Here is a 13,160-nt window from a genome sequence, read left to right as displayed (position 1 = left end):
TAATATCTGAATATAAAAAATTTTGCATTTTATATTGCAGCCTGCAACACACTACAATATGCAAAGGAAATGTTTTAGGAACTATTTGAGGTTAAAGTCAAAAAGCTGGTAATGAAACATCCATACTGCTTTTCATGAATTTTAATATCTGATCTTACAAGCTACGCTTTCTGCTTTATGGAAAACAACAAAATATGTTCTATTATGGTTATTTACTTTGGAAATTAACTGCTAATACATGAAAATAGCAATCCTATAGCCTCTAGACAGTGTCTTTTTTCATTTTTATTGTTAATTTCATTAAATCAAAAGAAAAATATAATGACAACAGAAAATCTTATAATTTTCTTATAAGAAATTTGAATGACTCAATTGCAATTGACACACACACAAGCTATACTCTTTATATTTTATATAAAGGAAGATACAATACCCTCCATAAGCATAACTACACCTAACAGCTAGGCTTCAACAAACAAAATTAAATATCCACATATTTAGTCATTCATAAATTACACCTAAAGACCATTGTTCATAAGCTCAAAGCATTATTAACAGAAGGGAACTGCATTTTTCTGATACTCAGGCTGGAGGTCAGAGATAGCACTCCAGCCTTGGGGGTGGGAATCAAATTTCTGACCCCCACCACTTTGCAGCTGGTGTGTAAAGAACCATGCCAGCTACACCCAGAGGTCAGGAAAGTAACCTTGAAGAAGTTGAAAAGTGGGTATTCTTGTGGGAAGGAACAGGAAGAGATGGAAGAACCAAGGATGTGAGCTTCACTGAGGCATTGTTAGTTTCCTTCCTTCCAAAAGGCTCTAGCTATATGAGTAACCCCGATCTCCATCTCGGAAAACCACATAGAAGCACAGACTACCTTCCAGCCTGTATAGAATGACCATAAGCTTCTGAGTTGAGGTGTTTACTGGCATCACAATAGGATTATATCCCAAAATACTAAAGTCATAAAGCTGCATTTGTATGCTTTTTTGGCCATACTATACTAAATCTGTCATAGCATGGCTGCATACATGGCTAGGAAAGGACTCCACAGGTTGAGACTTTTCCCTCAAAAGCTTGTTTGTTTTGGTTCAAGGATACCAATTTGGACATAGCGTTTGATATAAAGATGCTGTTGTGGGCAATATATGACTGTATTACTATCAATGGGTTGGATGCTCATGAAGCCTCCCATTATCTACGTAACAATAAGACAAGCATACACAAGAAATAAAGACAACTGATACATAGACTTTTATTCAGTAATAATGCTGTTTCTGCACAGCAAGCAAAGCAATTTTAAGTGCAAACCCACAGCAACATCAGCAGCTGCTAAAGAAAGAAGACACTGTTGTAGTAGTGGCTTACATCTATTGGGAACAGGGATGTTCCCAGGACTGCAGAAGCTAAATAAGGAGAACCTAACCTCAGATTCCTCAGCTGCTGCTCTAAGGCAATGGAAGAACACATCTGCTAGAAGAGTCGTTGGAAGTTCTTCAGCATATGGTCTGGTCCCATCCCCTGATAGTCTTGCTGGAAAGTATTCAAGTTCTGAAGAATGGGACGCAGCAACTGCCTCTTACTTGGGTCTATTATCCCAGATATTCCCATTTTCATGATGTTTGCTCCTCCTTTTCACTGATGTATCCCAACCTACCATTTCTTATTCACTGTTCATTCATTTCTGGCTCATTTTCATCCAGCCTATTCTAGTGATGTGTGATCAGGTCTGGGGATGAGAATACACCACATTTCCTCAGCTCAGACTCTGGTCTCTCTCTCTTCCCTAAGCCTGCCTTACCCTGAACATTTATATGGGTTTCCACACATGTGATGTGTATATTTTCCACAGTGAATTACATAAAAATTTTGTGCTTTGCACAAAGAATCTGCTAGGATTTCTGATCATTTGTGGGTGTGATCTCAGCTTAGCTTGCTTCCTGGCCAGAACCAAATATGATAAAGAAGACTGGTGAGTGCAAACGGTGCATTTGGACCCCACCTTCAGATCCTGAGCCTGCTTCTCCCATCCTTCCTTCCTTTCCTTCCTTCCTTCCTTCCTTTTCTAGTCTTTTACTTTTCCTTCTTCCTGCCTTTCCATTTTTCCCCCTAAGTCTTGTTCCCTCTCTCTTCCTTTGTACAGCCAGATCATCCACGTGTCTTTCTCAGTTTTCACCATTCTTTGGTCTGGCAGATGGGTTGGTTGGAAAACCTCTGATGTGAACTATTTGTAGGAGCCTTGATCTATAGAAACAGCAAGCCCAGCAATGTTCATCAGACCATGGAACCAACCAGAATCAGCGTCATCAATTCCCTGAAGATATCACAAGGAGATGGGCAGCGTATTAGACATTCTCTGTTTTCCACTGTTGAGATACCAAACAAGTGGGCACTCTCTGCCTTCTTAAGTATCAGGTAAGATTCAGTACTAGCACACAAACATTTACAGGGGCATTCACTACTGGTACACAAACATTTACAGGGGAGAAATGATTCTGCTTATATGAAGCCATTTCAGGACTTTATTGCCTGATCTAGGATGTGCACTTCAAAATACTCTACTATGTTGCACAGTGTGCTGATTAACTCTTTTCCCTTCACAGAGAGTAAGTTAGGATGCAAGTCATTGTTTTAAAACCTTTGTTATCTCAAACACATATCCCTTTTACGATGGACTTTCTTTTCTGACCTGAGAGACAAGTAGAAAGATTGCTTTGCTAATATAAAATGTCTTTTGGTAAATCTCCCAGGTAGTCAAGAATTGTCACTAAATGCTCCAAGAATTTAAGCCTTGCCTCTCATGGGCATTTTCTCATTCCTTCTATTTTTCTTCCTTCTTAAAATTCCATACTTAAAGAAAATATTATAAGATAGGGCAGATGGTACACAAGGTTAATAACAAATGCATGTGCTTGATTATCTTTAACATTATCTAATCTGAATAATCATATGTCAAATACAATGTGCGCACATACTTGTATATCTGAAAAAGGAATATGGAAATTAATTATATACTAAGCTTACAAGCTATCTGCTCAAGGATGTTGAACAACTGTAGCCACTCAATAGCTGAAGGACTAGGAAAGTCATTGCAGAAGTCTAAAAGGAAATGACCTGACTGATTTTATTTTGTGGTGTCAGTAAGCATACAGATTAGATCTTCCAGCCACAGCAGCAAGACATTTTGTTAATCAGTTTGTTCCTTGCCACTTCAATGAGATCTTGGCAATATGCTCCTGAAGTCAAGGTAGAATCTGTGTAATATCACAAGTCAAAGGGTACGATGCATGGTTAGGCAACTTTTCCTTTCAGAAAAGGTTGATATCTTTATTATTCTCAGTTAAATGGGTTCTGTTTGTAAGATTTATATAATACACCCTCTTTCGTCAGCATATCTCAACATTCTCATCAGGTACTGTTACTAGATTTCTCTTTCAGTGTAAAGTAAATTGGTTTGGCACACATGGTCTCAAGGTTTCCTATGATCAAAGCATGAACATAGGAAAACATAAAGTAGTATACATGTATAAGTTGTAGCCTGTATTCACAATCACACACTCACTTTGAATTGGATACCTGATTAAAGGATATTACCACTACGGCAGGGAGGCTTATCTCACATCTTGGTTACACTAACCCTTCTGCTATATATTCTGCCTCTGCCTCTTACTCTAGTTCAGATTCAGAGTCTGAAATCTCTGCCTTGAAATGATGTAGTTTAGGAGAAGCAGGCCTAGTCCATACAGGTGCAAAAAGAATAAGGATGCATTAGAATTTGCAGATCCCTTTCAAGGGCTGTTAGCAAGAATATGTCTTACTGTTACTTCCCCCAACCAGTGTGTGAAGCAATCAAAAGCAGACAACACAGATGGGACTTTCAGTGGATCAGTTTTATTTAAAAGAAAAACAAAAATAAACAGGTGGCTGTGCCAATTCTGCTGCAAGGCATAATAATGTCCTCTGAGAATTCATAGATGAAAACAAGGTTGTTCCTGTGGACACAGAAACCTGAAAAAAGCCAGTGGGAGATTCTGTCAGATTAAATACAGAATCTAGGGAGAAGGTCTGATGAAGCCAGCACAATTCACATGGTTTAACATTTATATGAAGCTCTTATGCCTGTGGAGTTTGGTTTAGAAATAAGAGCAAAGTAGAGCAAAACAATGTGCACCTCCTATGTGCTGAAAAAAATGGGCCATGCTTAAAGTTTTGTTGCTGGCATAGATGCCCTGAAAACTTAGATTAGGACAGCCATGGCGTCCAGCGATTATTAAAAGTGTTTCTGTTCATGCTGGCATTCCCGGACACTAATGCTTAGGGCTAGTGTTAGTCCAATTTTGATGTTTGTTGTGTGTTATAATAGTTTTATTGTGTCAGTTTTATTTTGTAAATCTCCTTCTTATTGTTTATGCTAATAGGTAGTTCATAAAATTATTATTAAGTAATGAACAAATGGTATGGTGGATTTATATTTAAAATTAGAAATACCCCAATATCTACCAAGACATTCTGATGTACCTTCTACTTCAAATAACCCAAACATCTGTTGGGTTTGAGAAGCGCAGTTGTTCTTGGTGTGCATTTATAGGGCACACTGATCTAGACTCAGAGGAGGCCACATCATAGGGGCAGGGCTCAGAATGTGGGACAATTCCAGATGTCGAGATGAGAGAAGTGGAGGTATTTATCTCAGGGTCAGACTCCATAGTTGCTCAGGCAGCCTCTGAGAATAACCAAGATGTACAGCCATTGAGAATATGTACAGCCAAGTATGGCTCTCAACCCCATGACACAATGTGGGCAGATCGGGGTGGCCTAATTAGAGGACTGGAGGGCAGAGAGGAAACATGCTAGTTTCCAAAAGGCCCTTCACAAAAGTATGGGGGCCAAAACTACTGAAAAGGAGAGAAGTAAATATTATGTTGTGTTCAACTAACTTCTCTGTCTATGATCAGAGATCTATTCTGGGCAATTGTGCTTCTGGAAAACACTTTATAAATAAAGAACTTCTTGCAAAGAAAGGTCTGTGGCTTTGAATGTGCAAAAGGGAAACCTAGTTCACAACAATATCTGCAAGAGAATTATGATATTATCTTTCCAATTGTGCTGTAAAGAAACTTGGTCTTTTCTTGGTTACTTAGGAGACAGATTTCTTGCTACAGTGGAGTAAATTTATCTGCTTAGTTTCACTAAAGTTCAGCATACTAGTTTGCAACCCTATCCAGCCCTAGGTTAAGGTCTGGATAGGGCTGTTCCTGTCTCCTTCAGGAACCTTCCATGAACTTTCATTTTTATGAACTGCATGTCTCTGTTCTATTGAGCTATTGGTTGTGAAGCTCTCAGGACAGTGTTTTATTCAATTTTTCATTATGTAGCAAAGCTGATCCTACATGTTATTGCTATGGTCAATGAATACAACAACTATGAAGTAACTGACAAGAAACTGGTTCTAATGTTTAAATTAAGTTTTATTAAAATAGACTTAAAATAACTAAAGAAAACTTGATGGTGACCTATTTTTCATGTTCTACAATTATTTCCCAACTTTCCAAACCGTGAGCACAAAATTTCTGGCTGTTATCCTGGCTCAGGGACTCATGAAACCACCCCCAACCTACTCTTTTTAAATTAACTGACAAGAATCTTTAAAGCATATGCGAGGAAGGCACATAGCAGCATGCAGAACTGAATTATATCCACTGATATCATATACAACAGTTCATGCAAATTTTATGCAAATTATGTTGGGTCTGAATAAAACATCCAACTTAACTGCAGTCTTCTTGCTCATTATAGGTTTCCATGGTGACCCTCTGTGATTACCTACCTATATAAAAGTGTATGCTGTTTACTCAAAATTGTTTTAGTTCTTTAAGATTTAAATGTCTTTGGGGACTTGAGCAACGTTTATAAAATAATATATTCTTTTTAATAATATATAGTATTTATGGTAGGGCAAATATTTTACTCTTTCTATTTTCAGTGTACAAATTGTTTTACAATTTTACCTTGTTTATCTCCCAACTATCCTGTGAAGTATCTTTAAGGTGAAAAAGAATGACTTTCTTTAACCCCATTATCAAATTTCATAGTTGAGCAGAAATTTATACTTTGATCTCCAGCCTGTATGCAAACCCAAGACACAATCTATCCAATACTCATAATTAGAATACAAGATCATATTTATTAAAAGAAACTATATATTGCTCTTAGTCTGAAACACTTCAAGATGGTTTGCGAAGAGCATTAATACAATGAATAAAACGAACAATAAAGCAATATACTGTAAAATAACAACAAAACCAAAAGGATACTCTTTTCTAACCTTTCCACATGATATGGTTTCTGGTAGCCAGAATTAGGGGAGAAATATTTTAATGAACCATGAATAAGTCTGGGAACAAGTGATAGGTTTGCCTTGTACACTGTGTACACCTTATGTACACTAAGGTTTATATTCCATACTATTTGCTCTCAGGTAACATTATGGCACAAGTAATATATTTTAAAATCATTTGATTTTCCCTACCCCATTACAAAGCATTTATATGTTATTAAGACAGTGAATGACATAAAGAAATTCAGTACATATAATTGCTAAGGCAACAATTTATACTGAACTAATACTTTTTACTGGAAATTGCAAATGTTCAAGCTGCAGAGAAATGTTCATTGGGCACAATGAAAGGAAATTAGTCTATATTTTCTCCATATAAAAATAAACCAAGTGGCTAAATACATTTGTATTTTGAAGTATTCGAACAGAACTTTTGCCCTGGAGTCATTACAATTATTCTAATTTTTTCCATCCAAAGTTTAGCTTATTACTAGCATGTATATACTGCTTTATTTGATAAAAGGCCATAAAAGTGGTGCTCTTCAAACACTTTTTCTACAAGAACTTTGTCTAAATAATTTAAAGGTTTATTTTATATGATATGTAATTTGTGCACTATTACTATTTTTATTTATATAGTACTAGGCATATGCTTGTACCTATGGATTTAGTTTAGACTTAATTCAACACAGAATAGACACATAGTTTCTGCTCTTTTAATAATCTGATTTCAACTTGCTTTATTATTAGAAATCTAATTAGCATTGGATTAACTTCAGGTTATCTTTTTCAAAACTGACTTCTGAAACAGTCAACGTTGTTATATATTTTAAATCAGAGTTTCTGCTGAATTTCTGTGAAGAGCTTTGATGTGCAATGGCATTACTTCCCAGAATCAAGTAGCTAGAGAAAGTAGCTTGGGGAAAAGCTGGAACTGTTCACTGCTGAAATGGTAGGTAATCTTTAATCTTGCAGCAGTCCAACTAGATGAGAATTGTCTTCTGTATTTACAGTGAGGACTTGAAAACAGCAGGCACTCAGAGACCAGCTAGGGCTGAATTCCAGCCTTGCTAGCAGTGGCATTAGAGAAAGCTTACCAATTTTCCTTCTTACCTGGGACCATCTCATCTGTCATTTATTGCACATACCATAGAACTGAAATTGTCAATTTACTTGGATCATGCATGCCTACTGAATGTGCATACTCTGTGGTTTGATAATGAGAACTGTTACTTGTTTCCTTATTTGCACTAGTAGTCAGGATATCCAGAGCTAAGTTTGTTGCTCAGCACAGAATTTTCGTTTTGTTTTTGTTATGGCTTATACCTTAAATTGACTAGGAAGAAAAGTAAGATGGCTATCATTGTTTGTATACATTTAGAAAAAGAACTTAAAAATGTTGAAGCACAGTGATAAAAATGGTTTCTGAATTTTATGTTTAGGCAAATGGTCCATTTCCTGAATATGGAAGTATGTCACTAGAAGTTACGGACCATAGCAAGATGTGTGCGCACACACACACTCGGTATCTCTTAAACTATGGAAAGTCAAATTGATTATATGAAACAGCAATGATTGGGGAGTGCTAGAAGCCATACATTTGGAAACACTCAGAATGAATTTGAGAAGTTGGTTATAGAAGTTATCTTATGACTTTGAGCTTGTTATTGCTTTTAAATAATGTATCTTTATTCAAACCTAATGGTGTTGAATTAAGTAACATATCTTTTCCAGAATCCTTAAGAGTAGCTGTTAAAGATGTTGCATAACTCAGCTGGACAGTAATGTTAATTAAAATGTCAGAGCTATTAAGGGAAACAGGACAGGGAATACTCTGAATCTGTGAAGTTTATAGCACAGATTGTACCAGTTTACAGTGATGTCATAGTTTCATGTTCAAGATACTATTTAAAGGGTCAGAGATTACTTGGCACTGGAATATAATAGTGATGGATTCAGTCCAGTCAGATATCAAGCTTTTATGGCATATGTTAGAAAAGCTTGCTTTTAGAAAACTATTTGGAATGGCTAAATTATCTGACTATAGATACACATTTATGTAGCATTGTGCTTGATGTATTGTCAGTATGTTGGGATAGATTTGTCCCAGATCATAAGTCATATGTAAATTGGCTTGTTCCCAGTTTTTTACACTGTCTCCTGACAGTTACTAGAGAAGTCTCTACCATGAATATTGGAATTAATACAAGTGTCATTTGTGCTTTGCAGTTTATCATTCATTTATGTAATTCCTTCCACTTCAACACACTCACCTGCATTGTAATGCTCATCAGCTTTCACTTTCTTTCCTTCAAAAGCAGCAGCCAACTACTTCAGTATCATACCAATTGAGTGCATATATACCTCAAATGAAGAAAGTGAGTTAAGTTATTGGTTTTCACTAGAGACAGGTATGTCCCTTTAGTCACTTTGGTCATCAGTCAGAACACCATTTTGCTGTTCTTAATACAAAACATTTATGTGCAATGGTTCACAATACTTTATTACTACAAATGCTTCTCAAGTACAGCTTCTTGCAAGATATTCACACATGATCACATTTTATGGTGATCACATTTTTTTTAAAGCAATCAACCCATACATATGCCAACCATTATAGGAGTCTCTACAGATCCCAGGAAAGCAAGCCAAAGAGTTACAAAAACTAAATGCATTATTAACACTGTATGGCTAGATAAAGTAAACCACTAAATCTGGAAGGGAATGCAATGAAAAAAAAACCTCTACAATGTAGGAATTATGAATATAATATTTTGAAGGACTAACTATATAATATCCTTATTTGGATGGTCTGAATAACAAGGCTTGTAGTTTAGGTACACGCAGGTTTACAGTATGTCTGTGACAATCTAATGGTTTTCAATGGTTAAGAGACCATGGAAGAAAGATAATTTTGGGTTTTCAGTTTTTGGCTTTATTGTCAGGTAGATAGCACTGATAAACTTATTAAACTTCTCCAAGTTATTTCTGCTTTAGTTAGTCTCAACTAACAAAGATGTCATCTATGTAACACTATCATATGATGGACTTCAGGCAGAAGTACAGTTGATAATTTCTTTGAAGTTTTCCATTACCAGATTGGCTTGTAATGGAGCCCTACATACATGTTCCAATTGGTGTAGCTTGGGATTCTAAATACTGATGTTATTGAACATGAAATTGCTACAAGCGAATATCAATTTTTCTAAGGAGGATAAAATTCCCATAATGGGTTCATTGAAGGTTCTGCTATTTAGAAATTATATTAAGTATGACACATTTTTACAGAATTCAGGAGTTCTTATTTCTTTCCTAGTAATGCTAATCACACATCAAGGTAAATATAGGGACAACATTTGAATGTGGGAAAAGCCAAACAATGGCAGGTTCACCTATTCCTTGTCTCAAATTAAATGCAAAAGTGTTCCTAAAAGTGAATGGATATTACAATATAAAGAATGCTATTGTATGGCAAAAATTAAGAAAACTCATGACTAGAATATTCTTCCACTTCCAAACTCTTTTGACCTCTTTTGATACAATTAACTTTTTATAATAGCAACTTAGATTTTAGATTTCTGCTTCTTTTAGTTTCTTGAATCTAGAAAGAAGAAACATAGTATAATTTTCACTATGCTCCCATAATTAGGTTCAGGATTTTTTTGAATGATCAATTTCCATATTAGCAATATAGTCAAACACTATTATTTATTAAAATACTCCCAGAAGGAGATATTTGAAGTTGAACAAAGTTGAACAAACTGCTTTAAAGTTCTGCAGTTGAAACAAGAATCAACAAATTCTTTTCCTAAATAAAGGAAGGGATTGTTTTTCAATGAAGGGAGGTTGACCCAGACAAAATTCAGTTAATGGCTAGAACCACCACTGAGCAAAACCAGAAAAAACAATTCTACTAGCTGCTTTTCTAAGGTTGCCTGCTATTTTAATTCAATATCAATGGGTCCTTCATGAGAATCATAGCCTACACAGAGGAATTTTCACTTCAGAAAACTGGCAGCCAAAAGTTGGGAGGGTAAGATAAGAAATCTAGGAACAGAACTTAAGATTATATTAAAATCAGCAAAACAATAAGCAATTGTAGAATGCACCTTGCTCATTATTCACTGATAAGGAAAAATAAAAAACAAAAAATAAGTTCTATGAAATGGGAATATTGCAGAATTTAATACTGCAAATCTCTTTCGAATTTTATATATAATGTCTTACCCTTGCACAAGTTTGTGAGATCCATAAAACCAATCCCTTACAACAGTTGCTGCCAACTTTATTATGGCTTTATTGAGAAGGTAAAACACATACCTCTAGCTGCCAGACCACTTTCTGGAAGAGTGGACCAGACCTTTACTGGAACGGGGGTATAAGTAATTTCTGCCCTAAACCCCAAATATTGCACTAAACCCACTTTGAGCCCCACATATCCCTATACTAGGGATACCATAAGAACAATCTGCGAGCCAAGAAAAGGGCTACAACTTCAAGAGTCCTCCTAGTTGCTAAGCTTAACAGATGAGTAACTCTATGCAGCCCTGAGAAGGGTATACAAGTGGCAAAATCTGAAATGAACAAACAACCCACTGAAGCACTGACTTAATTTAAAGAATTAAATACAGTACAAATTTATTTTATAGCTCAGTAAGCATAGTGCTATCTCTAATCTTTTACTTTCAGGGAAATAGATATTTTTTTCACAGTATGAACAGAATGATAAGACAAATGGAGCTTTTGATCACAAGGCTAACTATGCAGACTTTTGTTCTATTAAATTACATTCCACAGAAATTATTGTTTTAAATTCTTTTAAGTTACTAATGCCTGAACTGGTGCTAGCCATTTGGAACATATTAAGTGCTCTTTTTTACTATTATTATTCACAAGGAATCACTGAGCTGGTCAATCAATCATTTCATCGTTCACTGAACAGACAAATCTAGAAATGCTGTTGTAACTTGACATTAGGCAGTTTGTTGGTAGAACTTATTAAGTTTGTAATGTCCATATGCTATGTAAAATCATGTAACACCCCTTTATTGGGTGAAAGGGTTACTGAGATCTGAAAGAAGGAAGGAAGGCTGCTTTAAGAAATGTCTAGTGGAAGACTATGGAAAAAAAAATTCTGAGCCCACACTCACACACCTCAAAGAAGCAATGGTGTGCAGTGCACCACCTGTTTCCGAGTACACAGCCTTACTGGACATCAGGCTCTGCTCCTCCCATGTTAGTAACTATGTGAGGGGAAATGAAAATTGTGGCTAGGCTAACATATTCTAGACATTTTATATGAATTTTGAATATCTGTATCTCAACCTATATGCCTAACACATGTGTACCAACTGGTTAGACTGGTTTGAAAAAACAGTTTGAAGAACAAAAGAATGAACGTTACCAATCTGTATAGATATTTGGATCTGAAATCATTCAACAAAGTAGTCGTATCTGAAGAAAGAGACATGTAGTCACAACGTATTGCTCAGTGTTTCTTTGTCATTTGTGGCTTAATTTCTATATCCAGCTTGTCAGCAAAAGTTTGCCCCGGATAGAATGGCTCTGTACCAATTGAGTACATAAAAACAGCCAATCAGCAGGCAAACATAATGCAGTGATGCATGACCTCATGACACACAGCATGATGGCATGCTCAATTTAACCTAGAGTCACTTTGTTGACATGCATGAACAATGCATATGCATTTATAACAACCAGGATGGTATAGTGGTTAGGGACAGGGACTCAAGAGATCCGGTTCTAGCCCCTGCTCAGCCATGGGTGACTTTGGGCCAGTCAAAGATTCTCAGCAAAACCTACCTCACAGGGTCATTATTGTGAGGATAAGATTGAAAGGAGAAGAGTTATATGAGCCACCTTGAAAGAAAAAAGTAGAATATAAGCATAATAAATAAAAAACTCAACACAGTCTCAAAACAATAGAAAACAGTTGTCCAAGAGTGACTGAAATCATTTTTACTTGATGAGCAAAGTACAAATTCTTGTGGGGTAAGATGATCCACTCTAGTCAAATCAGGTGAATTGCCATCTTTCCGATGCTATCTGGATGGGCTTTGTGTAACACTGTTGTGTTTACTCTTTACTCTATGCCGTATATCCATGGACTGAATATTCTATAGATGCTATCGTGTGTCCTTGACCAACAAAGTTTACGATTCTGGATAGCTGATTCAGTAGTTTCCATTGCATTCCTATCCGTATGATAAAAAAGGAAATTTATTATAGAACAAGTCAAACAGCTTGGCTACTGGGTGGTATAGAAAAGAAATAAATATGATGATAGGTGGCTAGATTGCTTTAATGGACTAATATAAACTCACAATGGCATTTCTTATCTAAAGAAGTTGGCATTCAACATAGGTAGCTTATGCCACTAAGGAAGGATGCCCATAAGCCTCCAAACTCAAAGATTATGGGCATCCAATGCAAAGCAGTGAAGGCTATACTGACCTCCCTGCTCCCTCCCTCCCTCCAAAATGGTTAGCTGACCATTTTGACCATCCAGCTAAAGCCGAACCTTTTGAGCCATCCAGCTAAAGTCTTCTCCCTTCCACACCCCCAAAATGTGCCCTTTAAACCCTTTTCCCGGTCTCATTTCAGTCCTCAGAGAGCAGCCATGAAGGGACACAGAGAGAACTGGAACTCTGAGGTCCAGCACAGCATCCAGACTTAGAGGTGAAAATGCAAAAGATCCTATTCATCCCAACCCCAACCATATGTTACTGGGTTGTTTTTGTTGCAACAGACTAATACAACTACAACTCTAAAATTAAAGACATTACTTTCCTGAATAGCTGGT

Source organism: Varanus komodoensis, unplaced genomic scaffold (genome assembly GCF_004798865.1).
Source record: "Varanus komodoensis strain SLA01 unplaced genomic scaffold, ASM479886v1 scaffold21, whole genome shotgun sequence".
Classification (NCBI taxonomy): Eukaryota; Metazoa; Chordata; class Lepidosauria; order Squamata; family Varanidae; genus Varanus; species Varanus komodoensis.
Note: the sequence above shows the minus strand (reverse complement) of the source record.